The sequence below is a fragment of the Salmo salar genome, chromosome 04 (genome assembly GCF_965601325.2).
Source record: "Salmo salar chromosome 04, fSalSal1, whole genome shotgun sequence".
In the NCBI taxonomy this organism is placed as follows: Eukaryota; Metazoa; Chordata; class Actinopteri; order Salmoniformes; family Salmonidae; genus Salmo; species Salmo salar.
Window position 1 is genome coordinate 63,118,971 of NC_138294.1, and position 26,186 is coordinate 63,145,156.

The window sequence follows — 26,186 nt, forward strand, 5'->3', positions numbered from 1 at the left end:
GCAGGGTGGCGGCTTAAAAGCGCCTGTCCCCCGTAGAGGGGGGAGAGAGAGGAGGGGGTGAGATGAACTCTTTAAAAACACAGGCGCTGAAAAAGGTCAGGATGACAGCTCTTTTAAATCCTCCCAGCGAGGGGAAAGAAAACAAGCCTTAATGAAGCTGGCAGTTACACAGAGAGAGATACCCGAGACGGAGCTGTCTGTGCTGCACCTTGGGGTCTGGGTGGGGAGGTATGGGGTCGGAGGGGGGCTGGAAGTGACAGGGAGGGTGGCTGGGCGGGGGTGGCATGGGGAGGACAGTTGGGGCCTGTGGAAGGGTGGCTATGGGAGGAATGATGGGGGGAGTGGGCGGTAGGAGTGCTCTCTCTCTTACTAGCACACAGATCTAAGGATTTGTTGCCATTTCGTTCTGTGCGGCCAGGGTGATGCGGCGGATTTCAGTGCCGGTCTTAAAGCCGCAAGGGAGATTCAGTTTTTTCTCTCTCAATTCATCTTAGTGCCAATGTTTCTCAACAAGGATAACAAGAATGTTTTCAAGAACACAAAGGCATTGGGGTGGAGGTAGTCAAACTCACATCAAATGCAGACATGTAGAATATAGATAGACGAGGAAGAGAGGGTTACCAGTCAAAGCAAGATCCCAATTTTCGATTGGTTTGTTTTATACACACCCAGAGGCATCTACCACACACACAATCATCCTCCCCCACAGCGCCCCTGAATGTCAGAAAACTGGGGAGCGCAGCAGCAAAGGTCAGCCTACGGTAATGCTCCAGCTGACACTCTGCTTTAGAGTCGTAGAGAGACTACAGCAAGAGATGATGAAACCAGACAGACGGGGCCCTGGCCTGACAGCCACCCAGTCACTATGATACATCCACTTCAAATACACATCAGACAGAAAATAAAACACAGGCTCTTTCAACAATACAAACACTCAGACAGTGCAGTAAGACTCTCTCTAGCACAGCTATGAAACATCAGATGCTGCAGCAGTGCTGTGTGTGTGGCTTCTGCTACTCCAACCGATTCCTAATTGCCCACAGGGTAAAACCCAGGTGGGTTAGATTGGTATGATGTGGACTTTACTCTGCAGTGACCCAGGCAGGCACCTGTACATCCAGTTGATTGCAATCCTTACTCGTCTTGCGTGTGAAGTATGGTTGTGGAGTCATGGCTCAGCCAGTGGAGTTAAGCCAGGTGTCTAACACTGACTGACCCAGACACCCCTTGTGCTTTCATCATGGCATTAGGGACCCCTTGACGACGCAGCAAGTGACTCTTCAGTCTCCACCACAACTCATATACATCTATAATAATCTCCTAATCATTGGGTGAGCCTCTTTTTATAAGAGTAAAGTGATTAGAGATAATGCCGTATTTGAAAACTGATGCATGCACATTCACACTTACAACTTCAAGGCTTGTGTCATGTGTCAAATTGCTCCATTAAAAGCTAACTTTCCTCCATTTCTCAGGGGCAGAACAACTCTCCCATCTGTGGAGAAAAAACAGTGAGGGTGGAAGAGGAGAGGGCCATTTATAAAATGACACCAGCCAGCTATAAATCATGCCTCTGATTGCTTTGGTCAATACCTCCCCACGTCAGGGCAATCTCCCTTGGTTACACATTCAGGAGGAAGAGTAGGAAATGTACTATAGGGCAAATTTCTGAGAAAAACAACCCAATGCTTTAGGGGCTGAAAAAGACCGGGGTTCAGCTGTAGTGTAGCCTAAGGAAGGGGACAACTAGTGCATGCAAGTGTGTGTATGTGTGAGTGTGAGGTGTGTGAGTATGAGGCGTGTGAGGTGTGTGAGTATGAGGCGTGTGAGGCGTGTGAGTATGAGGCGTGTGTGGCGTGCGAGTATGAGGCGTGTGAGTATGAGGCGTGTGAGGCGTGCGAGTATGAGGCGTGTGAGGCGTGCGAGTATGAGGCGTGTGAGTATGAGGCGTGTGAGGCGTGCGAGTATGAGGCGTGTGAGTATGAGGCGTGTGAGGCGTGCGAGTATGAGGCGTGTGAGTATGAGGCGTGAGGCGTGTGAGTATGAGGCGTGTGAGGCGTGTGCGTATGAGGCGTGTGCGTATGAGGCGTGTGAGTATGAGGCGTGTGAGTATGAGGCGTGTGAGTATGAGGCGTGTGAGGCGTGCGAGTATGAGGCGTGTGAGGCGTGCGAGTATGAGGCGTGTGAGGCGTGCGAGTATGAGGCGTGTGAGGCGTGCGAGTATGAGGCGTGTGAGGCGTGCGAGTATGAGGCGTGTGAGGCGTGCGAGTATGAGGCGTGTGAGGCGTGCGAGTATGAGGAGTGTGAGGTGTGTGAGTATGAGGCGTGAGGTGTGTGAGGCGTGTGTGGTGTGTAAGTATGAGGCGTGCGAGTATGAGGCGTGCGAGTATGAGGCGTGTGAGTATGAGGCGTGTGAGGCATGTGCGTATGAGGCGTGTGAGTATGAGGCGTGTGAGGTGTGTGAGTATGAGGCGTGTGAGGTGTGTGCGTATGAGGCGTGTGAGTATGAGGCGTGCGAGTATGAGGCGTGCGAGTATGAGGCGTGCGAGTATGAGGCGTGCGAGGCGTGGGAGTATGAGGCGTGTGAGTATGAGGCGTGTGAGTATGAGGCGTGTGAGTATGAGGCATGTGAGGCGTGTGAGTATGAGGCATGTGAGGCGTGTGAGTATGAGGCGTGTGAGTATAAGGTGTGTGTGGCGTGTGAGTATGAGGCGTGTGAGTATGAGGCGTGTGAGTATAAGGCGTGTGTGGCGTGTGAGTATGAGGCGTGTGTGGCGTGTGAGTATGAGGCGTGTGAGTATGAGGCGTGCGAGTATGAGGCGTGTGAGGCGTGTGAGTATGAGGCGTGTGAGGCGTGAGAGTATGAGGAGTGTGAGGTGTGTGAGTATGAGGCGTGAGGTGTGTGAGGCGTGTGTGGTGTGTGAGTATGAGGCGTGCGAGTATGAGGCGTGCGAGTATGAGGCGTGCGAGTATGAGGCGTGCGAGTATGAGGCGTGTGAGGCGTGTGCGTATGAGGCGTGTGAGTATGAGGCATGTGAGGCGTGTGAGTATGAGGCGTGTGAGGTGTGTGCGTATGAGGCGTGTGAGGCGTGTGAGTATGAGGCGTGTGAGAATGAGGCGTGTGAGGTGTGCGAGTATGAGGCGTGCGAGTATGAGGCGTGCGAGTATGAGGCGTGCGAGTATGAGGCGTGCGAGTATGAGGCGTGCGAGTATAAGGCGTGTGAGTATGAGGTGTGTGTGGCGTGTGAGTATGAGGCGTGTGAGTATGAGGCGTGTGAGTATGAGGCGTGTGAGTATGAGGCGTGTGAGTATGAGGCATGTGAGGCGTGTGAGTATGAGGCGTGTGAGTATGAGGCGTGTGAGTATGAGGCATGTGAGGCGTGTGAGTATGAGGCGTGTGAGTATAAGGCGTGTGTGGCGTGTGAGTACGAGGCGTGTGAGTATGAGGCGTGTGAGTATAAGGCGTGTGTGGCGTGAGTATGAGGCGTGTGAGTATGAGGCGTGTGTGGCGTGTGAGTATGAGGCGTGTGAGGCGTGTGAGTATGAGGCGTGTGAGTATGAGGCGTGCGAGCATGAGGCGTGCGAGTATGAGGCGTGCGAGTATGAGGCGTGCGAGTATGAGGCGTGTGAGGCGTGCGAGTATGAGGCGTGCGAGTATGAGGCGTGTGAGGCGTGCGAGTATGAGGCGTGCGAGTATGAGGCGTGCGAGTATGAGGCGTGCGAGTATGAGGCGTGCGAGCATGAGGCGTGTGAGTATGAGGCGTATGAGGCGTGTGAGTATGAGGCGTGTGAGTATGAGGCGTGTGAGTATGAGGCATGTGAGTATGAGGCATGTGAGTATGAGGCATGTGAGGCGTGTGAGTATGAGGCGTGTGAGTATGAGGCGTGTGAGGCGTGTGAGTATGAGGCGTGTGTGGCGTGTGAGTATGAGGCGTGTGAGGCGTGTGAGTATGAGGCGTGTGTGGCGTGTGAGTATGAGGCGTGTGAGTATGAGGCGTGTGAGGCGTGTGAGTATGAGGCGTGTGAGTATAAGGCGTGTGTGGCGTGTGAGTATGAGGTGTGTGAGGCGTGTGAGTATGAGGCGTGTGAGGCGTGTGAGTATGAGGCGTGTGAGGCGTGTGAGTATGAGGCGTGTGAGTATGAGGCGTGTGAGTATAAGGCGTGTGTGGCGTGTGAGTATGAGGTGTGTGAGTATAAGGCGTGTGTGGCGTGTGAGTATGAGGCGTGTGAGGCGTGTGAGTATGAGGCGTGTGAGTATGAGGCGTGTGTGGCGTGAAAATTAAGAGTTCAGCATCAAAATAAGCAGCTCATTAGAAAAAATGCCTCCGTGTTACAAAAACAAGGTGAGAAGAAAACCCTGTTTGGTTGGTTGGTTGCATTAACAGCTAGTCCTTAGCAGTCTTTACCAATTAAAGGCAAAAGCAATTAAGAAAGCTAAGCCTTTGTGTTGTTCCATTGTTTGTGATAATGGCTGAGGGAGAAGGAGAGGAGAAAGCAGAGCAGGCTGTGTGCTGCTGTTATCTAACTGTGTTTATCCTGAGGTTATAGTGTCCATAATAGAGCCAAGGAATAATCTTGTTGGGAGAAATTCATTGTATCCTTAGCATGTTGTGTGTGTGGATTCTACCAGGGAGAATGAAATGACTTCTCTTTTGCGAGTGAGGAGAGCTGAATGCCGGGGGAAAAGAAAGAGAAAATAATATATTTTTACCCTTGAATTCCAAAGCAGAACATTCTAAATGAAAAAAAGACCTTGCCTGCTCTTGTGCATGTTACTCAGAACTGACTGTTCACATCAGTGTGGCCTTCATTAGCCCATCTGGGTTGTACAAACAGTACGGGCGGAACAGGATTTAATGAAACAATGCTGCTGCTAGCCCAGGGCCCACAGGCATGTAAGCCAATGCTGTTCTGTTCCACTGTGTGTGTGTGTGTGTGTGTGTGTGTGTGTGTGTGTGTGTGTGTGTGTGTGTTCGACATTCTCACACAAAAGAGTTCCTGATGACTGTAGCAGATCCTGAGGTGTTTAGTCCTGGGCTGGGCTGGCTGACATTTATATTTTTCAACCATAGAGATGCCAGCCCTCATCAATCTGGAAATGTTATTTGCAACTGAAGAGAATGTATGTGTATTTAAATGAGTGAGGGAGGGGAGAGAGAGACTGTGAGAAAGGAGAGAGAAAGAGAGAGTCAGTATGGTACAGTTTCCAAACAGGCAACACAAAAGGTGTCAAAAATCAAACTGTCAAACAAGGAAATTGCATTGGTGGTGTTGACAGAGAGAGAGCTACTCCGAGCTGAGGGGGAGGGTGGGAGTAACAGATTAACTGACACATCTCTAATTAAAGGTGAAGGGGGGATGGAGGAGAGGAAGAGGAGCAGCAGCCAGCGAGCCAGACAGACAGACTCCACCTAAAATAGTGCTCAGTCCGCAATTGGATAATCTCGGACTGTCCGAGTGTCACAGAGGAGAAGTCTGTTTTACAGTTAGAGCAGAAGCTCTTAACATGATGAGATGTCATGACACGAAAGGGAGGGGGGACAAAATGTATGAGCCCTGATCACCCCATTGGCCTCATCTTCACATTGTGTCAGTCTTTAACATCAGTGGCTCTCATCTTTAGCCTGAATGAGAGCCTCTGGGCCTGCCCCTAGCCAGTCAGCCAACAGAGTACTGACTGGATCCTCATCCAGGCTGGTCACTAGAAACAGACGGTGATTTTGGACATCTGAAAAGACCCTGAGAACGTTGACTTATGACTTCCTCTGTGCTTTAAAAAAAAACGCTGCACTACGGCAGACCACAATGCTCTAGCAAGCCGTGAGAATACTATGAACACTGATGATACCCAGCGTGCCATTTTTTATTATTTTGTTTTAAGCCTTCCCCAAACCATAGCTCTAACCACTCAGAATGAAGGGCTAAACTATTAACCATTTGAGTTGTTTCTGTTTTAACCCTGTAACCAAGAGGAATTAACCCTGTAATCACATGGATGTAATGCATCAAAAATAGACATTCATCCATAATACGTTGAATTTCGAAGGGAAACTATGAGATCTTGTTGCCTCGTCTAGCTGGGGGTGTGTCTGAAATGGCACCCTATCTCCTATTGGCCCTGGTCAAAACTAGTGTACTATATTGGGAATAGGGGGCCATTTCAGACACGTGGCTGCGTGGACTGGTAGAGTGAGTGACTATGAGTCAGGAGATATGACCTGGTGGTGTCCTGACCTGATCTCATCCCGAGGCTATAGTCATTACAACACACACCCACTGAAGGGCTGAAAGGAATGAGCGTGGGCCAGTAAGCCATGGACAGTCTAGTCCAGCCACTGGCTATTTCACACAACTCTAGTCTAGGGTACTCACTGTAATGACCACTCATCTTCTTGATGTGGGAGGTGAGAGACTGGAGTGTGTGTGTCTGTGTGTCCATGCTCAAAGTTAAGGCACTAGTCTGAAGAAGCCTACAGAGGTGCATGCATTGCATGCTGGCCCGGAATACCAATTTCCCTGGTCCCTTCTACTAGTGTCATTTGACGGATGTGTTTACACCAGATGTAAAATGTGTGGACGGCACTGCCAAAACAGAGCAGATCCAAACTGAAGGATGCCTGGCTACTTCTTTATTTACCCGTCTATCTACTCTACATCCATCCACAGAGCAGACAGTCAGAGGGCTGGAGAGGACATGCCTCAGTGAGGGAAAAACCAACCGCTTCCAGAGATGTGACAGTCTAAAAACGAACTAATGAGAAATCCCAATGGTTGACATGCATTAAAAACCACAGCAAGATCTCTGGGCAGCGCTCTAGAGCTGTAGGTTTTTAAACACACCAGCTAAAAGCCCTACATTTGATTTAGTCACACTCTAAATACACCTAGCGCTAAATCTGATTAAACACTCAGTTGCTTGCCTTTCAAATTAATCAGCCAGGGGAGTTTTATAAAAACAGCAGTGGCAAGGATCTGTAGCGCCATTACTCTTCCTGCTCTGCAATTAACAGAGTAGCACTTGGCAGGGTTTGGAGCGGAGTATGTGAGTGGAGTTGAGCGGTTAGAAATTCCCCTCATCGCTCAGGGAGAGTTCTTTCCCCCGCTCCAAATTCAATCCATACATTTTTTGTTTAAAAGGAACATTTAAACAAACACTCCATGTACTTTTGTGACTATGTACTATTTGGTTTTGAAGTAGGTTATTGTAAGCGCTCAACAGTTCAACAACTTGTCGTAGGCTTATTAAACAAGGACCTACCTGATAAGAAGCCGGTGTGTTAAAAAACAAAATGGCTTTTTCTCAAATTTATTGATGATCAGATATTTCAGTTGTAAGTGTTGCTGTTGTGCAATTAAACTCATACTCCTTTTTTGTTTTTTAAACAACAGCCAACATAGAAATCAAAATGTCTCCGGTACTGTTGCATGGGCTCATTCGTTGTCTTGCCATCAATTACACAGATTGTGACACCCAGCTGTGACACCCCATTGGAGCGGGAGAGAAGGCCAACTGCAAACATTTTTTTCATCTGCTCCACATTCATACCAAATTACGGACGATCCGCTCCTCGCTCCACTCCACTCACATCCTCTGGATTGGAGCAGCCCTGGTCTGCAACTGTTCAAACACAGATTGGCGGATGACAGATGCTGCTGAGAGAGAGAGACTTGCATGCCATGGGAGAGGAGAGTACCTACTCTACAGTATACCCTCTCGGGGTAGGCTAATCAGACTACAGCTCTGAGAAAGGCCTAGTCGTCCTCATACAAGAGCAACATTATCCCTTTTCTATCTTTCTAAATCCCACATAGAGTTTTGGTCTTTATCAAAAGGAGACAACGCAGCCAGACAGTCACATGTTGAGTTGACTGACACCTATACCAAGCTATGTACTGTTTGTAACAGCACCACTGCAGATATAACAATTCTACATCTGCAGATAGCACATTGCAAAATTCAGGTGAAATTCACAGGTTTTCCAGAAGTCCTAGTAGGTTTCCCAGATGTCCTGCATAATTCCTGATTCCAGGAATCTTCAAAACTGGGATTTCTGGAAAACCTGGGAAAGTTACTGAACATTTTACAACCCTATACATTGACGAGCTGTACCAGAGAAAAGAGGGAGGGAGTGAGTGAGCAGGGTCGGCAGGGTGGGTTAATGTGAGAATCCTGCCTGGTGTCTGTGGGTTGTAAATCAGCAGGAGGCTGTGATGCCCCTGAAGGGACAGTAGAGTTTCAGAAGCACTAATATTTCAGTCGTGGTGTGGGCCTGCCTCTGAGAAACATACCACACAGCCAGTTAGGCAAAGAATTACAGCTACGCCCAGGGTAAAATTCTCAGCAATACCATCTTGAATATGTGTGCGTGTTATTTATATTTAAGTAACTTAGCAGATGCTCTTATGCAGAGCGACTTACAGGAGCGAAATAGGGCTAAGTGCCTTGCTCAAGGGCACCAGCAGATTTTCCATCTACGTTGTAGGCTCGGGGAGTCGAACCAGCAACCTTTTGGTTATTTGCCCAACACTCTTAACCGCTAGGCTACCTGCCTGATATGTGAGTGAATGTGGTGGAAAATGTGTGCGTACTGCGTAGCCTGATTCAAAAACTGTGTGTCTCTGCCTCAAAATGTGTGTGAGTAAGTCTAAAATATGTGTTTGATTGAGTGCACACTGCACAAGCAGGAGCAGAGAGGAGAGGGGGCCAGATGCCAGCGTTATGAGTTTTCTGACCTGTCAGACCTAGTGAAAAACTGTTTAATACCAGCCAGCACCTTCCCCCATGGCCCCACAGATTGACCCAGCCCACACGACGGCAGCCCGCCTCTCCATTATGGTTAAGTCTCAAATGGGCTTGAATCAGTCTGTCCAAAAGGGTACCCTATTCCCTATATAGTGCACTCTTTGACCGAATGGGCCCGGGTCAAAGCTAGTGCACTTTATAAGGCATAGTGTTCCCTTTCAGACCCAGCATGAGTGTGTGTGGACAGAGCAGAGCTAATGCACAACAGCATTGTTCCAGGCGGGCTGGCGCAGCAGCATAGAGAAATTAAGATGGAGTGGCTTGATTTCATATGTGAGCAGGTGCATCCATTTTGTGCTGCTCTTCCCCCCCACCTCCTCTGCCTCTCTCTCTGTCAAGCGCTTATCAGAAATTGGACACCCCAGTGACAAATTGAGCCTACGATTAAAGGGAGAAAGAGGAAAGCTTTTAAAGTGCTGCTGATTGGGATCCCAGGTTGCCCTCACGTAGGAATCAGAGATGGGGTGGTGTGTGTGCACACGTAGAACAGTGCCTCCTGACACCCCCCCTCTCTCCAGGTGTTCCTACGGCTCACATTTCTGCTCTGAATGCTCAGCAAACAGATCCAAATCAATGCAGCTGTTCCAGACGGATGGACAGGCGGGCACACACACTCACCACACACAGCCCCCCTAGCCAGCTGTACGATAAGCCTTGATCAGCATAATGACTCCCTGCATGACCAGTGTGATTTCCCACTCCCTCTCCGAGTGAGAGTCCGGGGTGCGTTCAGCAGGGCACATTGTAGCGGAACGTTCAGATGGAAATATGTTATGTAGAACAAACATGCCACTATAAGAATAAGAAATCATTTAGTCTCTATGCATAACATTTCTATTTGTGGAGAGGAGAGGTAGGAGAGGAGGGGAGGAAAAGAGGGGACAGGAGGACTCGGGCATAGGCAGCCACAGCACCAGGGTGTCAGGCAGCTTGATGTAGGAGGAGGGTCAAAGCAGCTCCAGTAGTCTGAGCTGTGGGAGAGCTAAGGCCATTAAATCATCCTAAAAGGACTTCCCCCCGGGCGGCAGGCAGGCAGGCAGGCAGGCAGGCAGGCAGGCGGCAGGCGGCAGGCAGGCAGGCAGGCAGGCAGGCAGGCAGGCAGGCAGGCAGTGTTACACAGCCAGCCACAGCACTGACCAGAGGAACGCTGCCCTCAGCCTGGCTAGGACATTTATCCACAGTGCCATTAAACTATACCGACCTCACATAGCCTAAATACACACAGACACAGTCAGATATGCACACCAAAATGTGGTGAGAGGCCAGCCATGCCCTCCCTGTATGCCTGAGCCTTTTCCCTGTATGTAATGGATTTCCTGGTCGATACAACCCAAAAGGTGAAACAATTATATTTTCTGTCCATGTACAGCAGCAGGTAAGGTCAGCTCAATGGCAGCGCTGACATTCAGCCTGGGCCCCACAGAGAGCCAGAGCCTCTCACACAGGGCCTGTCTGGGATAAAAGAGATCATTCTCACTGGCCCAGAGTTTCTAAAGGTGTGTCGCCAGGAGCAGAGAGAGCAGCGGACATTTGGGATCCCTTCATCTCCTGTCTGCCTGTGTGTGTGTGTGTGCGTGCGTGCGCGCGACTGCATGCCACCCACCCAGACAGGCGCCATCCCCAGCCCCTGTCCAGCCAGCCACTTTCTCAAAGGGGAGCCAGGCAAACACAGGGCCGGCATGGCAAACACAGGGCCGGCATGGCAAACACAGGGCCGGCATGGCAAACACAGGGCCGGCATGGCAAACACAGGGCCGGCATGGTAAACATCTCAACCCTGTGTTAGCCTGGGAACATCTGGCCCTCCCAGGCTCAGAGCGGCAGCACAGGTCAAAGCACACCGCACTGTCCATCTATCTAAAGCACACCACAGAGTCTGTCTGTCTCCTGCCTCTCTGCTCTTGCCACTCACTGGGAGAGGAGGGAGGAAGCATGGTCTGCATGGCAAATACCTGATTGTAAAAAACAGATTCATATTTATTGATATATTATTCTGAAAGAACTAGGCCTACGCCGGTTATGGTTAGAAAGAGCAACACGCACACAGATAGTCACACATACATTCTTGCATCATGCCCTCTCCAACTACCTAACTCACACCGCCACCTTTCCCCTAGCTGTCCGATGGTTAAAGACTGATGAGGCCCGCTCAAAGGTCTATGCAATTGAACCCAACATTAATGTACCCAGCAGCAAATTATTCTCCATCGACCCGCTTTCCTCTGCAATAAGGCTGGAGGCATCCATCAGGCTGAGATAGCAGACATGGGCTGAAGGAGGAGGGGACTTTGGATGGAGCAGATTAATGATGAATGGATCTCAGATATGGCTTGGCTAGAACCGCCCAGACCCGACCAGGACGTCTCAGAGGACATATGACCTTTAACAAAGTCGACATGAAGTGAACACCACCACACAAACTACATAATATTCATTTGCCTTATATAGGCCTACAGCAGGCGTCTTCAACCTTTTCTTGCCCAGGGACCCACGCTCAGGCAAACCGGCGACCCAGAGACCCCCATCATGTTAGTACATCTTGTCTTATCGTCAGAAGAAATCAACATTTTAAAATGAATAGATTTGGTAGTTTTTCATTATTTTGACCTCCCCACAGTATAATTAGAAGAGGAAGTGTAAACTAACAGTCTATTAGCTAGAAAGGTAACTCCAAACACATATTCGCTAAGAGCAGCTGTTTAGCTGGTTACACAAAGGTTAGCCATGTGTTGGTAAAAATGTATGTCCATGTCAAGAAAGCTTACCAGCAGCACTTGCCTCACTGGTGGCTTATTCGCGGGTGCTTTTTCGAACCATATGTCAGACACTCCACTGTGTGTAATTGGCTCCAATGAGTGTCATTTTCTAAATATTCGGAGTTGAGAAATAAAGTTGACATAATTCGAAATCAGATATTCTCCGCTTTTCTACTGAAGGTATGCAACTCAAAATGTTTTTATTCTGTTGTTGCTAGCGATATTCATAAAAACGTTGGAATTTGTTAAATGTATTTTTGCAGAACCCCTGCAATACATGGGGGCGCAGACCTCTGGACGAATAGCCCTGGCCTACAGGACAGTGTGTACCAGGCTTCTGTAAAGTCAATCTGCCTCAGTCGTCATGAACACCATCTGACCTGACACTAATACACACCAGATTATACAGGACTGTGTAAACCTATGCAAAGTCAATCGGCTGATGATGTGCACCACTATTTAGCAAATATTAGACATGGCTTGCTCTAGCCATCCCATCACTATTACAGCTGCGATGGCCTGGCCCTCTCCCCACCCTGAGACCTTCAGGTCTGCTAGCCAGGGCCCTTTTGGATTTCTAAAGAGCAGACCCATTGGCCCCCCACACACTACACTGAGGTAGAGGGGGTAGAGAAATAGATGGGGGGGAGCTAGACAGATGGGTGGTACTGTGGGTAAATGTAAAATAATCCTCAGGGCAGGGTGTGGATTGTTGAGCACTTATACCCTGTTCTGCTCCCTCTCTGTCACATGGGAGAGGCAGGCAGCAGGCAGTGATACAGGTGATTTAGTGAGGAGTGATTTAGCAGGGTGGCTTACACAGCCTGCTGGCCTTAGCAACAGACTAGACATCCATATGGATCTATCTGTTCAGCTGGAGCACTGAATAATGGGGAAGCAGCTGCCTATGTCCAAACAGTAAAAATAAATAACAATAATAAAGTGTAAACTTAAATGATATAAAGTATGTAGAAAAGATAATGGAAGATAAGTACAAACAACTAAGGGAGAATCAAAAATTCCACAAATGATGCATTCAGGAGTATTTTTGTCATGGCATGCGGCCCCACAGATTTTGTTTTAATGTTTGAGTCACTCTGATAGCATAAGTCATGGCAAAATGTGTAGAATTTAAGGAAATATGCTTTAAAACTGCACATTTTTCTCTTCAGCACATGGCAAAATGTGTAGAATTGTAGAAAATTGCTTTAAAAAAGCTACACTGGGCCTCCCAAGTGGCGCAGCGGTCTAAGACAATGCATCACAGTGTTGCGGTGTCACTACAGCCTGGGGTTCAATCCCAGGCGGTGTCATTACTGGCCGTGACCGGGAGTCCCATAGGGCGGCGCTAAATTGGCCCAGATTCGTCCGGGTTAGGTGAGGGTTTGGCTGGGGGAGCTTTACTTGGCTCATCGCACTCTAGCAACTTTTTGTGGGTGACTTTTTGCAGGCTGACTTCAGTCATCAGTTGAATGGTGTTTCCTCTGACACATTTGTGCGGCTGGCTTCCGGGTTAAGCGAGTGAGTGTTAAGAAGCGCGGTTTGGCGGGTCATGTTTCAGAGTACCCATGACTCGACCTTCGTCTCTCCCGAGCCCGTTGGGGAGTTGCAGCGATGAGACAAGATCATAATCACAAAAGTTGGGAGATAATTACAACAACAAAAAAGATATAAAACATCTACTCTGCGGCCAACAGGAAGGCTCCATTGGGCACGCTCACCACCTAAGGCCCATTTTGATCCAGAAAAAAACCCTGGGAAGGAAAGAAGGAAAAAACATTATTTGTACCAGGGAAAGAGCACAGGAAATGGTCAAATAGAATCCACATAAAGAAACAATATTATACGTTATAGGTCAGGGTATAATATTCTATTTCTCATAGTAAAATGGCATTTGATGGAAAGTTACAACTTGAAAAAACATGCAGCGTCTTTAAAACTCAGAACATACCAATTATAGATGCAGTGAATGAAACGGAGTGACAAATACATGACAAAACTTCTTTAAAGAGGGTCTGCAATTAATAGCAATCTAATAGTTCACCTAATTTCGGTTTATGTGACGAAACAAGCACTCAGAGTATAGAGAATCATTGTACCATCTAAACCGCTGTGAAATAATTTTTTTACAACCAAAAATATTCAATTTTCAGCTGGTGTACAAAACAGAAAGTAAAAGATGCAAAAACCCCTGAACCCTGGGCCTTTTGCATTTCTGTTTTTGTATTCATGTTTTTATGGTGATTTTTTTACATTAGTGGGGAAAAAACTATAAACATCCAAAGGGGTGTGTGTGTGTGTGTGTGTGTGTGTATATATATATTTTATTGATTTTTTTCCCCCCCCCCCCCCCCCACACACACACACACACACACACACACACACACACACACACACACACACACACACACATATATATAAATAAAGGATTCAAACTTAAGAACGGGAAGCATAGAAATAGCTCACATAGAAGGGATCTTCCACTTCTTATACTTGCTTTCGATATGAATTTGGTTGGATCGCCCAAAAAGTTACATTTTGCAGCTTTAATCTGCATGCCTCATCTAACAACAAGAGAGAGTGCTGCTGGTATTCAAACGCGATGGAGTGTTTTGTTTATGTGTGTGTGTGTTTGATTATCTTAGGAAGCAGTGAGGCCATTGCCCTTTGCTCTAAAAGCCTGGCCCAGGCTGAGTTGAATGGGTTCGGCCCAGCGCTTCACACAGCCAAGACTAATCCCTTTAAATCCACAAAATGTTTAACTGTTTGATTAACCCCAAACATCAAATTGTGCATTTCATTTATTAGTTAATCTAGCTGCAGTATGTGAGTAGTGATACAGTATGTGAGTGGTGATACAGTGTGTGAGTGTGAGAGAGAGAGAGTAAGTGAGTGAATGAGTGAGAGAAGCGGGCTGTAAAACAGTCCATTCGGGAGAAATGTGGAGAAGAAGCCAGAAGGACAGGTTTGTTGTTCAAGCTACTATTTGCCAAAATGCACATGCGAGAGTTCTTTCTAAACCAGCTGTCGCTAGCAAATAGCAATCAAAGTCCATTCCTTCAGAGAAGAAAAGAGCAGACACACTGGGTAGCAGTAGAAAGTCAGTCAACAGTCCCATCATGGTTTAGCTCATACATATCACAGTGGTATGACGCTTCCTGCTGGCTTCATGGGAGTAGTAGGGAATTTAAACCAGGCACTCCTCCCTGAGTGGAAAGGTTGGCAGAAATATTAACCCAGCTTCCTTTAATAGCACCTGACAAGAGGTTAAATCACACATACAGGCAGCTAGGCTAAACTGAGTTCTCACAGTAATTAGATCAGGAATATGACTGTCTTTTTCCCTTTCTGCGTTCACAATGCCGTTGATCAAAGCCCTAATGATTGTGTGAGTGGTGTGTGTGTGTGTTGGCTAAATCAAAATCTCCCTATAGGACAGGAGCCTGTCAGGCCTAATTTTTCCCTCTATATAAAAGTAAAAACAGACACACAGTAGAGTGGGACTATCAATGTTTGACACAAAGCAGGCCTAACTAAAGACAACAAAATGTTAAGGAGAAAAAGCTATGTATCAACTTCACACCATGGAAATAAACTGGTGCAAGAGTTAGGCCTACTATCAAAAAGACAGAAGACAAACTTATCTTTTCTTTTTGTCTGCCTTCGGACTGGGCCTGCACCATGTCTAACCTGTGTGTGTGTGTATAGCCTACACAATAATGGAGATGGATGAGAGATGGTGGTGGACTGGTGGTGAGGGAGAGGAGACAGCAATTGACATTTTGAATTTTCTTCGGTATAGCTGTGAAACACATCCCTGTGGAGTGAGATACTGCCTATCTGCTCTCCTCTATCCCTCCATCCCCGGTCGGCTGGTGGGGTTGGTGTTGCTGGGTTTCAGCAGCACCTGGTCCCTGATGGGGTGAGTGCAGGGGGCTATTTACTATTAATTACAGAAAGCTGACACGCCGGCCAACGAGACCCTGGGACGTCAAATACAGGAAGACGGACGATTCCCTGTGACTGAGCACACACGCACAACTGAGCACACCATACACTCATTCAGGCTTGCTCAAGCACTTTAAAACATGGCCCCAGCCTTTCAGATTCCAACCCCAGTGAGCCTCCATCTCAATTCACCGCATTCCGCTGCTGAATGATGTGAAAGTACTTACTTCTTTTCTAGGGCCATTTTATAAACATGGGTAATACAAAAAGGTTGTGCAGTGGCCGCTATGCAGCTACATGATAAAAGTTGACATTTCTCTGCTCTAATTCAAAGCTTCCTTTGTAAACAACCCCCTTTGTGAGTAAATAGGCCACACATACACGGCGGAGGTAATGGACAATTTCATAACTCGCTCCAGAACTCAGCAGCCGCACACAAAGAAGGGAAATGGCAAGAGATATGTCAATCATTGATTGCTGAAAGATGTCAGACAAAAGGAGTCAAAACAAAGTTACTGCCTTTTTCCCCCCGTGGCATGTTCTGTGTCACTCCACAACTCCAGCTCAACCAACTCCTCAAAATAAATGGGGTCACTGACAAGAGACTCTCTCACAAGAGGTCTGAACCCATCTTAACCATTTTACAGGTGGCATTATGCTGCTAAAACAGGAAGCAAAAGCCCTTTCAAAAGGATCTAGGCCCAGGGCCTAGCTACAAGGCTAAAATGCTGCTCTCTATAGCCCAGTCCTATCTGTGAAGACCATTTAAGCTACACAAAAAGTGGCTCATATGCATGGTGGTTAGTCAGGAAAATGTAATCTAGCCTAACCTTCTCAAAGGCAATACAACTCTAAACTAAAAGAGCGAAACATTGCATATTGAGAAACACATCACATAATGATTTGTTATGCCCAGTTAAGCTGCTCATTGCAAGAGATAAAGCAGATGATCTAAAACATTTTCTAATATGGAAACGACACCACTTGAATACAATCGAATTGCTTGCCTCGATTTGAATTCAAATAAATTGAACAGATTCGTAGTTTCCTGGGTAATTTCCCTGGCTGGCATTTCTGGTAGTCATGTCATGTTGCTGCTGCTTAGCCTAGCAGACTACATCAACACTAACCACCTATGAACTGTAATTACAGCAAGCCAAATTCCATCCCACAGAAACACCATCATCCCTGCACTGTACATTCAAGGAAATGCAGCCAGCTGAAAAGGACAACTACATGGGACTAGAGGAGATAAACAACACAAGCTGAGCAGGTTTGAGCATAGCACGGAGTAGCATCCTTGTTCACCACATCTATAGGGCCTACGACTAGTGCAGTGCATTTCACCCCAGTGCTCATTTCAGGCAGTAATTCAGGCAGTAGCCCAATTCAGCATGCAGTGCAGAGCAGACAGAGGCACTAGCTGCTAAAGCCACCAGTCTATGTACAGAAGGTTCAGTCGCTGACTGGGTTCTGGTGTTTGGACACTGCAGATGTCAGACAGAACACAACGCCTGTCTGGAATAGCAATTCAGCTCAGTACATCTACAGAGGGACTTGTTTAACGTGGAGTTTGGATGAAAAGAGACAGTTGGTTTTCACTGCTCAGTCTGACTGACAACCATAGCTAGTACTGAAACTTTTACATGGTTGAATTTCCTTAAGCCTGGCTGCTATGGCTGCTTTCCTCATATAAGTGAGAAAGAGAATGACAGTTTTTTTTTTTTTTTGGGACAAAGGGCTTGCCGATATGGCCTTAAAAATCATATCAAGATTTTTTTTAAATGTATGGGCGATTCACGAAATACACTACATGAACAAAAGTAAGTGGACACCACAATCATGGGCATCAATACAGAGTTGGTCCTCCCTTTGCTGCTATAACAGCCTCCAATCTTCTGGGAAGGCTTTCAATTAGATGTGGAAACATTGCTGCGGGGATTTGCTTCCATTCAGCCACAAGAGCATTAGTGAGGTCGGGCACTGATGTTGGGCGATTAGGCATAGCTCGCAGTCGACGTTCCAATTCATCCCAAAGGTGTCCGATGGGGTTGAGGTCAGGGTTCTGTGCAGGCCAGTCAAGTTCTTCCACACCGATCTCGACAAATCAACTCTGTATGGACATTGCTTTGTGCACTGGGGCATTGTCATGCAGAAACAAGAAAGGGCCTTCCCCAAACTGTTGCAACAAAGTTGGAAGCACAGAATCATCTAGAATGTCATGGATGCTGTAGCGATGGAACTAAGGGGCCTAACCTGAACTGTGAAAAACAGCCCCAGAACATTATTCCTCCTCTACCAAACTTTACAGTTGGCACTATGCATTGGGGCAGGTAGCGTTCTCCTGGCATCCGCCAATCCCAGATTCGTCCTTCGAACTGCCAGATGGTGAAGCGTGATTCATCAGTCCAGAGAACACATTTCCACTGCTCCAGAGTCCAATGGCAGCAAACTTTGCACCACTACAGCCGACACTTGGAATTGCACACGGTGATCTTAAGCTTGTGTGCGGCCGCTCGGCCATGTAAACCCATTTCATGAAGCTCCAGAGGCAGTTTGGAACTCGGTAGTGAGTGTTGCAACCGAGGACAGACGATTTTTACATGCTAAACACTTCAGCACTCTGCGGTCCTGTTCTGTTCTGTGAGCTTGGGTGGCTTGCCACTTCGTGGCTGAGCCGTTGTTGCTCCTAGACGTTTCCACTTCACAATAACAGCACAGTTGACCAGGGAAGCTCTAGCAGGTCAGATGAATTCAGGGATTTTGAAGTTATACCTAGTCTAAATATATGCCTTCCAGAACCATAATACCAACTAATATCTAAATTATTTTATCAAACGTGCTTTTTTTTGCAATATCAACGATCTGGCTTTCAAATCTATGAAAATGCCCTTTTTTGTTACAAGTTTAACTAGAACTATGCATAATGCAATAAAATTGTGTTTTATGCTTATTACACATTTCTAAAACACAAACTAGACCGCTAGTATAATAGTCTTTGGCTAAAATGCTGCTAGCAGAACGTGGTACCCCAATGCAGCGCGCGGCAAACTGAACATTCAATTTCCAGAATCAATGTTCATTGATACTCCTGTTTTAGTAGTGTCTGCTCTGCTCGCAATTTGAGGAGTTGAGACATAAAAAGGGTATCATTAGAAAGGTTAACTTCTCCTCTATTACAGTAAAATAACATATCAATGTGTTTCGGTGTCCATATGACCCATTCTGTTGGACCTAACCTCAAATACAAATAGCGAGTCGAAACCGCTCGTCAGAGGAAGATTTTATCTCTCAACATTGATGGCGTTTGAGGCAGGGGGAGGGGCTTCGTGTGTGTGTAAATCATAGAGGAAGAAGCAAGAGGTTTCACTCTCGCTAAAATCTGCCCAAAATAAGGCCAATGCGTTTCTATGGGCTTATTTGGACCTAAGCTTGTCGCCTGTCTTCCCACCTTTGGAACAACGACTCCCATTGTTAGGGCGGAGACGTGCATCTGGTCATTATATACTGATCTCTGGTGTAAATGGGAAGGTGCAAACAGCACAGAGGAGCGAAAAAGTCGAGACCAAAAATACAACACGAGAACAAGCAGACCATGACTCAAAAAAAGAAAAATAACAAAACCTTGATGATTCTTGCGATACAGACATTTGGAATATCGCGCTAAAACCTAAATTCGAATTAATTCAATATATTGCCCAGCCCTAGTTGGACACAAACATCCATTGAATGACATGTGCAAGATTAGACTGTGAAGGTCAATTTACCCTTTCACAACAAAACCTCAGGTTCTTTTTATGACAGGAAGAATGTAATTTAGCCATTTCTCAAGGCATGGCGATACCATTCACTAATTGGCAACAATGGGCTCTAAGAGGATCAGAGGGTTAAGCTGTATAAAGGCCTCTATTCTGAGTGGCTCTCGCCAACACACACACACACACACACACACACACACACACACACACACACACACACACACACACACACACACACACACACACACACACACACACACACACACACACACACACACACACACACACACACACACACACACACACACACACACACACACACCAAGCTTGAGAGGGGCTGCAGATGATAAACTAAGCAGGTCACATCGAAGTGCCATAGCACTGACCACCACTCACCTCTCCAGCTCTGCCTTGGCTGTCTCCACTGCACCCTCACCCAGCCCAGCACTGTGGACCTACATGCCTCTGCTGAGTTTCAGGCTGAGCCCCTGACTGCTCAATCAGGCCCACAGAAACACTAGCTCCCTGTCGGCTTAGATAACCGCTTTATCACTTAAGAGAACACAACGGCCATGATACACTAAGCTCTTTCATACTTTTAACTACGTCCAGGCCTAAGATTACAAAGAGCAACAACAACAACATTTCTACTCATGCAAAACTTTCCACAGGCAGTGTTTTAGCTTCAAACAAAAACAACAGGAGAAACAAAAACATTGACCATGAAAAACATTGTTTTGTTCAGTTTGTTTTCTTATTTAGAAATGATAGTGGATAGGATATAGGCCTAGCTCAATAGTGGTACACTACCTCAGTCTCTCATCCATGGAGTGATGACCAATGGAAATGGGTATTTGATATATGGCACACTAAAATTAGCATACCACACTGTCAAGGATGGGGATTAGGGACTAGGTAAATTAACCAATTACCCAAAGCCACCCTTAGACCTGAACAAATCCAAGCCAGTGTCACATTTCAGTAACTAAGCAGGCCTACACCAAATCACTTGCCTACACCAACTCAGACACTGAATTCAAGACCAGGATCACAGCCAGCCAGGTCAACTCAGTCTTTAGTGATTCATTAAAACAATAAAAATACTAAATTGATCATCAATATCAGGGCTTGGCGATATATAGTCTATTTTTCCGATCATCGCTGCAACTTCCCAACGGGCCCAGGAGAGGTGAAGGTCGAGTCGTGCTTCCTCCTAAACATGACGACACTTCTTAACACCTGCTCGCTTAACCCGGAAGCCAGCTGCACCAATGTGTCGGAAGAAACATCGTTCAACTGACGACCGAAGTCAGCTTGCAGGCACCCGGCCCGTCACAGGCGCCCAGCCCACCACAAGGAGTCACCAGAGCGCAATGAGCCAAGTAAAGCCCCCCCTGCCAAACTCTCCTCTAACCTGGACAACGCTGGGCCAATTGTGTGCCGCCATATGGGACTCCCAGTCACAGCCGGTTGTGACACAGCCCCAGGCTGTAGTGACGCCGCAACACTGCGATGCAGTGCCTTAGACCGCTGCGCCACTCGGAAGGCTGATATATCGTCTTTTAAGGTATTCCGGTATGGATCTTCACAATACTGTCTATAAAAAGGTATTTTGATACAGAGCTAAAGGCTAGAGCTACAGCTTTCAAGGAGTGGGTCACTAACCCGGACACTTATAAGAAATCCCACTACACCCTCCGACAAACCATCAAACAACCAAAGTGTCAATACAGGACAAAGATCTAATCCTACTACACCGGCACTGACGCTCATCGGATGTGGCAGGGCTTGCAAACTATCATGGATTACAAAGGGAAACCGAGTGGCACGAGCCTACCAGACGAGCTAACTGCTTTCTACGCGTGCTTTGTGGCAAGCAACACTGAACCCTTTGTGACAGTACCAGCTGTTCTGGACGACTGTGTGATCACCCATTCCTTAGCCGAAGTGAGTAAAACCTTTAAGCTGGTAAACATTCACAAGGCCGCAGAGCCAGATGGATTACCAGGACCCGTACTCCGACCATGCGCTGACCAGCTGGTAAGTGTCTTCACTGAGATTTGTTTTTACCTCACCCTAAAACAGTCTGTAATACCTACATATTTCAAGCAGACCACCATAGTTCGTGCCCAAGAACGCCAAGGTAACCTGTGTAAATGACTATCGCCCCGTAGCATTCACATTTGAAGCCATGAAAGACTTTGAAAGTCACATTAACACCATCATCCCAGACACCACTTCCTGACGGGACGCCCCCAGTCAGCTCCCTGCCATCCAGGACATCTATACTAGGCTGTGTCAGAGGAAAGCCCTAAACATTTTCAAAGACTCCAGCAACCCAAGTCATAGACTGTTATTTGATTCCACATGGCAAGCGGTACCGATACACCAAATCTGGAACGAAAGGGACCCTGACCAGCTTCTAACCTCAAGCCATAAGACTGCTAATGCCAAATAGCTACCAGGACTATCTGCATTGATCCTTTTTGCACTAACTTTGACTCACATATGCTGCTGCTACGGTTGACCATATGTCACTTTATTCCAAGTTATACAGCGCATTCGGAAAGTATTCAGACCCCTTCACTTTTCCCACATTGTTACGTTACAGCCTTATTCTAAAATTGATTCAATTATTTTCCCCCACTCAATCTACACACAATACCCCATAACGACAAAGCAGGTTTTTTGACATTTTTGCAAATGTATTAATGGGAAAGCCCATTAAAACACTTGCCATCCTAGGGTCATGCACTACTCATAAAAATGTAAGTTTTATAACTTTTATCATTCAGAAATATAAAATAAGAAAATATTGTCATGACATTTTGGCCATATCGCCCAGCCCTATAATCAATATTATAATATATCTCCCTAATGTCTCAACCCCGCCCTCTTGATGTTCATGCCAAGTATCACACTTTCTTCCAGCTCACTCCCCTTCCCTCCCAGTCATCACTTGATCCATCTCAGCTTTACTGTACTAGCTGGCATGATCCTTTATGACCCACAAACAAGATCTAACAACAAACATTGTGGGGACCGGGGGATACATTACCAGATCTGTTCTTACTTGGTACAGATGCTGGAAAACATGTGTTGCAGATGTACAGACCTGCTAATGGTATCTTTTAGGATTACTCAGAATCATATGGGACTCACCTGGCAACCTCTCGTTAAGATGATCTGTTGAGGTGGAGGGTGGGTGAGAGATGGGTCAGTGATCCGATTCGTGGCAGCATTATCTTGTGCCATAAACAGATGACAGTGCCCTAGTTCTCGAACTGTTCTTGTCAGAGGGAGGGCACAAGCAACCCCCACGTCCCCAGTGCCTCTATTGGGAACCCTACCCAAATCAGTAATTCTGATCATATCGCCCTACCCTGTGCCAGTCCTTAAGTAAGGACTGCTTCCGCCTGCTACCGCTTGTTGAACAAATAGGTAAAAGGCAATGCAGTGTAGTGTGGGTCTAGATTCCTACGCAATTGCCCTCAAGCCAAAGACTTCATAGTACAACCCTTTGGTGTTGGTGATGCACACCGTTTGAACAATCCCCAGCTGAAGGCCTTTGGGCCTGGGGTTGGTGTGGAGCTGATTATGCAGGCTTTACCAGCTAGACCAGGAGGGCTTTTGCCCTATTCTGACCTGCTGGCTAACATGCAGTTCCCCAATTCAAATCAAATTGTATTTGCCACATGCACCGAATACAACAGGTGTAGACCATTGAGTGAAATGCTTACTTACAAGCCCTTAACACTTATTATGAAAACTGCATTGTTGGTTAAGTAAAAAATTAAAGTAACAAGTGATTAAAGAGCAGCAGTAAAATAACAATAATGAGGCTATACACAGGGGGTATCAGTACAGAGTCAACGTGCGGGGGTACCGGTTAGTTGAGGTAATATGTACATGTAGGCAGAGCTATTAAAGTGACTATGCATAGATAATAAACAGAGTAGTAGCAGCGTAAAAGAGGGGGGGGGGACAAAGCAAATAGCCTGGGTAGCCATTTGATTAGTTGTTCAGGAGTCTTATGGCTTGGGGGTAGAAGCTGTTAAGAAGCCTTTTGAACCTAAACATGGCGCTCCGGTACCGCTTGCTGTGCGGTAGCAGAGAGAACTGTCTATGACTTGGGTAGTCGTTGACAATTTTTAGGACCTTCCTCTGACACCGCCTGGTATAGAGGTCCTGGAAGGCAGGAAGCTTGGCCCCATTGATGTACTGGGCCGTACGCACTACCCTCTGTAGTGCCTTGCGATCGGCGGCCGAGCAGTTGCCATACCAGGCAGTGATGCAACCAGTCAGGATGCTCGATGGTGCAGCTGTAGAACTTTTTGAGGATCTGAGGACCCATGCCAAATATTCAGTCTCCTGAGGGGGAATAGGTTTTGTCGTGCCCTCTTCTGACCTCCTCCCTATAGGCTGTCTCATCATTGTCGGTGATCAGGCCTTAGGGCTGGGCTATTATGGCCAAAATATCATATGGTATTTTTTCACATTTTTGACTGTATTTTATGTTTTTGATTAATAAAAGTTCTAAATTTGCTTTATGAGTAGTACGTGACCCTAAGGCAACACATATATTCTAAATTATTTCAATGGGTCTTTTTTTTTATTCTGTTCAATTCAACTTCAACCTAAAACAAATTCCTGCATTTCCATCAATTTCTGCATTTCCTGCACTCATTTGAGATCATTTCCAAACTGCCACGATATGGGCAAAAATACTAGGCCTTATTTTTATCCAAATGTTGCAATTGCGATTTAGATCAAAACACTTGGGTGAACTTTTGGAATCATGGAAATAGAATGTTTATTATAAATCTATAGTTAGAATATAAATAATAGTGGGCACTTTGAATACAGTGTTGTTTGACATGACAACGAATGAAATGCCATGGATGAGTGACAGGGTAGGAACCAAAGTGATGTTCAGTGTTTCCTAGGGGACCCTATAATCTTTGGCTACATTAAATCTTTATGTATATAGCCATGCGTCGCCTATTCCTCTTTGATTTAGAAGATACTGTTGCACAAACAACATGCTGATTTAAGCCTCCACCAGTACTGGTATCAGTTTTATTAACTAGCCAGCTAACTAGCGATTAGCATTAATGGCGAACACGATTTAGCTTAACTTGCTAAGAAAATACAAACTAGCTGTTTGCAGATGTAAGAAACAAACTAATATTGTAATTATAGAACGCTTGTGGATTTATATTTAGATCAAAGTGGAAACAACATCGTTGTCATCAACATTGTTGCATGTGCTGCATTTACAATGCAGACTGAACGAAAGTGTCTCATGGTCAAGAAACAACAAATGCGCTCCTTGAGTGAGAGGGGGTGGGACTAAGTCTGTGTGGAAAGAGGCAGGGAGAGAGAGAGAGCGGAGAGGGATGACTTAAGTAGCGGAGTAAACTATAAAAATGGACGTTACACACGGCGTATCACATTTAACAAACCAAACATTCAAATACCGTTCTAGAAGGTAAAGCAAAAAACCAAACCGGTCTGTGCATAAATACCGTGATAAAGTAAAATATGGTATACCGCCCAGCCCTATCAGGCCTACCACTTTTGTGTCATCTGCAAACTTAATGACGGTGTTGGAGTCGTGCCTGGCCATGCAGTCATGAGTGAACAGGAATTACAGGAGGGGACTGAGCACGCACCCCTGAGGGGCCCCCCCATGTTGAGGATCAGCTTGGGGGATGTGTTGTTACTAGAGGTCGACCGATTATGATTTTTCAACGCCAATACCGACCAAAAAAGCCGATGCTGATTAATCGGTAAAATTTGTTATTTATATATTTGTAATAATGACAATTACAACAATACTGAATGAATACTTATTTTAACTTAATATAATACATCAATAAAATCAATTTAGCCTCAAATAAATAATGAAACATGTTCAATTTGGTTTAAATAATGCAAAAACAAAGTGTTGGAGAAGAAAGTAAAAGTGCAATATGTGCCATGTAAAAAAGCTAACGTTTAAGTTCCTTGCTCAGAACATAAGAAAGTTGGTGGTTCCTTTTAACAGGAGTCTTCAATATTCCCAGGTAAGAAGTTTTAGGTTGTAGTTATTATAGGAATTATAGGACTATTTCTCTCTATACGATTTGTATTTCATATACCTTTGACTATTGGATGTTCTTATAGGCACTTTAGTATTGCCAGTGTAACAGTATAGCTTCCGTCCCTCTCCTCGCTCCTACCTGGGCTCGAACCAGGAACACATCGACAACAGCCACCCTCGAAGCAGCGTTACCCATGTAGAGCACCCGGCTAACTAGCTAGCCATTTCACATCGGTTACACCAGCCTAATCTCGGGAGTTGACAGGCTTGAAGTCATAAACAGCGCAATGCATTGCGAAGGGCTGCTGGCAAACGCACGAAAGTGCTGTTTGAATGAACGCTTACGAGCCTGCTGCTGCCTACCACCGCTCAGTCAGACTGCTCTATCAAATCATAGACTTAATTATAATATAATAAACACACAGAAATACGAGCCTTAGGTCATTAATATGGTCCAATCCGGAAACTATCATCTCGAAAACAAAACGTTTTTCCTGTCAGTGAAATACGGAACCGTTCCGTATTTTATCTAACGGGTGGCATCCCTAAGTCTAAATATTCCTGTTACATTGCACAACCTTCAATGTTATGTCATAATTACGTAAAATTCTGGCAAATTAGTTCGCAACGAGCCAGGCGGCCCAAACTGTTGCATATATCCTGACTCTGCGTGCAATGAACGCAAAATGACACAATTTCACCTGGTTAATATTGCCTGCTAACCTGGATTTCTTTTAGCTAAATATGTAGGTTTAAAAATATATACTTCTGTGTATTGATTTTAGGAAAGGCATTGATGTTTATGGTTAGGTACAGTCGTGCAATGATTGTGCTTT

At 46.1% G+C, this 26,186-nt stretch overlaps 1 protein-coding gene across 2 annotated transcripts in view; it reads right to left on the reverse strand.

Annotated features, from left to right (window-relative positions):
- The window catches only part of LOC106603497 (protein FAM222B), a 65,275-nt gene that overhangs the window by 19,037 nt on the left and 20,052 nt on the right, over positions 1 to 26,186 (reverse strand). The gene's annotated exons all lie outside the window — the stretch shown is intronic.